This window comes from Gekko japonicus, unplaced genomic scaffold, assembly GCF_001447785.1.
Source record: "Gekko japonicus isolate JY-2015 unplaced genomic scaffold, Gekko_japonicus_V1.1 scaffold4731, whole genome shotgun sequence".
NCBI lineage: Eukaryota > Metazoa > Chordata > Lepidosauria > Squamata > Gekkonidae > Gekko > Gekko japonicus.
In genome coordinates this window covers 14,593-18,043 of record NW_015176592.1, presented here as the reverse complement: position 1 = coordinate 18,043, position 3,451 = coordinate 14,593, and the positions used below count along the sequence as shown (strand labels likewise).

Sequence of the window (3,451 nt, the reverse complement as noted above, 5' to 3'; positions counted from 1 at the left end):
ACTGTGTGACACAGAGTGTTGGACTGGATGGGCCATTGGCCTGATCCAACATTGGCTTCTCTTGTGTTCTTATATTCTCTGTCCTAGCTGAACCAAATAGCCTTACCCAGGGGTCATTCCGTAGAAAAAGAGGTGCAGGAGCTCATTAGCATAACTCATTAGCATAACTTATTTGCATATGCCACACCCCCTGACATCACCGGAAGTGTGTCAGAAGGCAACACCCACCACTTAGGCTCCACTGGACTGTTTTGGATTGCTAGCTATTGGGGGGGGGGGACATCGTCGTGGGAATCTTCGTGTACAACATCTTGATCGACTTCCACAATCGCCCTTCGCTGGAACCCGGCAGCAGCGACGAGAGCGCGAAGAAAAGCTTTGAGACGGTGGTGGCCACTGAACTCCAAAATAGTGTGTGATACGCTGGACGAGCGGATGCGTCGACCAACAGCTTCTGCTGTGATGCTTGACAGGCCGCCGTCTTTGAACACACAAGTGGACATTTCGACACTCGAGAGGATATTTATATGTATTTTGCACAAATGAAATAAAGAGAGGGAAGGGGAAACGGAGATGCCGGGGAAGGTGAGTTGCCGTCAGATGTTTCGATAGGATCGCTTTGGTTAACGGGGCGGAACCTCTCCTGATCCTACCGGTCTTCAGAGCAGAGTCTATTCACTTTTTCTTTTATTAATTAAAATATTTATACCCCCATCCTTCCCTACCCAAAGGAGTCTCAGAGCGGCTTATAAACTCCTTTCCCTTCCCCTCCCCACAACAGACACCCGGTGAGGGAGGTGGGGCTGAGAGAGCTCTGACGGAAACGGCTCTTTTTCAAGAACAGCTCTTATCAAAACTATGGCTTGCCCAAGGTCATCCAGCGGCTGCAAGTGGAGGAGTGGGGAATCAAACCCGGTTGAGTCCGCACACTTAACCACTACACCAAACTGGCTCTTATACCAGTTCAAGGAAACCCAGGAATTGTAGTCTGGTGGAAATCCCGAATATTGGGTTAGAGATCCTGGTAGTTCCTACAGCTCCCGGGATCCATTAAGGAGGTGAATGACTGCTCAGTCTGTGGCAGAGAGACAGCCTTCGGTCTAGGGATGCCAGCCTCCAGGTGGGACCTGGAGGATCCCCGGGAACAACAGCTGTCTCCAGACTACAGAGATGAGTTCTCCTGGAGAAAATGGATGCTTTGGAGGGTGGACTCTATGGCAGAGACTCTACGACAGAGGTTCCCGTCTTCCCCAGGATGTACCTCTAAAATCTCCAGGAGTTTCCCAACCTGGAGGTGGCAGTCCTATGGTGTAGTGGTTAGGAGCAGCAGACTCTAATCTGGGAGAACCGGGTTTGATTCCCCACTCCTCCTTATGCAGCTGCTGGCGTGACCTTGGGTTAGACACAAGTTCTCTCAGAGCTGTTCTCTCACGAGCAGTCCTTGAAAGAGCTCTCTTTACACCAGTTGGGTGTAGTGGTTCAGTGTGCAGACTCTAATCTGAGAGACCCTGGGCTTGATTCCCCACTCCTCCACTTGCAGCTGCTGGATGACCTTGGGCAAGCCATAGTTCTGTCAGAGCTGTTCTCTCAAGGACAGTTTGTGTCAGAGCTCTCTCAGCCCCACCTACCTCACAGGGTGTCTGCTGTGGGGAGGGGAAGGGAAAGGAGTTTGTAAGCCGCTTGGAGACTCTGAGTGAAGGGCAGGGTATAAATCCAATCTCCTCCTCCTCCTCCTCCTCCTCCTCCTCCTCCTTCTCCTTCTTTCCTCCAGCCACAGGGCCCCTGGCAAACCAGCTTCAGTCACTTGTCCCTACAAGGGCTGATTCCCCAAGGAAGAGGCTACCAGACGCACAAATTCTTTCCACGGCACCTTTGGACTTTTGTTCTGCTCTCAGACGCCTCTTCAGACATGCCCGACCTAGTGGGCTGGTTGCCAAGGGCCTTGGGACGGGGCGGGCCCCTTCGTGCTTTGAGGCGGCTCGAACAGCACAGTGCCCGCTCCGTGCTCCAGAATGTCCCTGCACAAAGAGGCGTAGACAGCTGCCTTTTTCTGTCGGGTTTCCAGATCCAGGTTGGGAAGCTCCCAGAGATTTGGGGGGTGGAGTCTGGGGAGGGGAGAGACACAGTAGGTCCCAGGTTCGATCCCTGGCATCTCCAGTTAAAAGGGCCAGGCGGTGATGTGAGAGACCTGGAGAGCTGCTGCCATTCTGAGCGGGCAATACCGCCCTTGGTTGGACCAACGGTCTGATTCAGTGTAAGGCAGCTTCATGTGCTTGTTGGGGAGGGGCTGGGGCTCGGTGGCTGAGCATCTGCTTGGTCTGCAGGAGGTCCCAGGTTCAATCTGCATCTCCAGTCCAAGGATCAGCTAGTAGGTGATGGGAAAGACCTCCGCCTGAGACCCTGGAGAGCTGCTGCCAGTCTGAGTAGACAATACTGACTTCGATGGACCCAGGGTCTGATTCTGTAGAAGGCAGCTTCATGTGTTCGGGGAGGGGCTGTGGCTCAGTGGAAGAGCCTCTGCTTGGCAAGCAGAAGGTCCCTGGTTCAATCCCCGGCAGCTCCAGTTGAAAAGGACCAGGCAAGAGGTGATGGGAAAGACCTCCGCCTGAGACCCTGGAGAGCTGTAAAGAGGGGCTGTGGCTCAGTGGCAGAGCCTCTACTTAGCATGCAGAAGGTCCCAGGTTCAATCCCCGGCATCTCCAGTTGAAAAGGACCAGGCAGGAGGTGATGGGAAAGACCTCCACCTGAGACCCTGGAGAGCTGTAAAGAGGGGCTGTGGCTGAGTGGAAGAGCCTCTGCTTGGCAGGCAGGAGGTCCCAGGTTCAATCCCCAGCATCTCCAGTTGAAAAGGACCAGGCAGGAGGTGATGTGAAAGACCTCTGCCTGAGACCCTGGAGAGCTGTAAAGAGGGGCTGTGGCTGAGTGGAAGAGCCTCTGCTTGGCAGGCAGGCAGGTCCAAGGTTCAATCCCCAGCATCTCCAGTTGAAAAGGACCAGGCAGGAGGGGATATGAAAGACTCTACCTGAGACCCTGGAGAGCTGTAAAGAGGACCAGGCAGCAGGTGATGTGAAAGACCTCCGCCTGAGACCCTGGAGAGCTGTAAAGAGGGGCTGTGGCTCAGTGGCAGAGCCTCTGCTTGTCATGCAGAAGGTCCCAGGTTCAATCCCCGGCATCTCCAGTTGAAAAGGACCAGACAGGAGATGATGTGAAAGGCCTCCGCCTGAGACCCTGGAGAGCTGCTGCCGGTCTGGGCGGACAATACTGACTTTGGTGGCCCAATTCAGTAGAAGGCAGCTTTTGTGTGTGTGTCGTAAGAATCCACCTTTCAAAGGAGCCATCTTCTCCGAGGGAACGCATCTCTGTTGCTTGGAGAGGAGTTGAAATCTCAGGCGAACTCCAGCCGCCACCTGGAGGTTGACACCCCTACTTTTAGCAAGGTGTTTCACCGGTG

The 3,451-nt window shown here is 54.2% G+C and overlaps 2 non-coding genes across 2 annotated transcripts; both read left to right on the top strand.

Annotated features, from left to right (window-relative positions):
- Positions 1–2,491: 2,491 nt before the first annotated feature.
- TRNAA-GGC lies at positions 2,492–2,563 on the top strand. Its single transcript has one exon. It is a non-coding gene; the product is annotated as a tRNA-Ala (tRNA).
- A 543-nt stretch (positions 2,564–3,106) lies between these two features.
- TRNAD-GUC lies at positions 3,107–3,178 on the top strand. Its single transcript has one exon. It is a non-coding gene; the product is annotated as a tRNA-Asp (tRNA).
- The last annotated feature ends 273 nt before the right edge of the window (positions 3,179–3,451 follow it).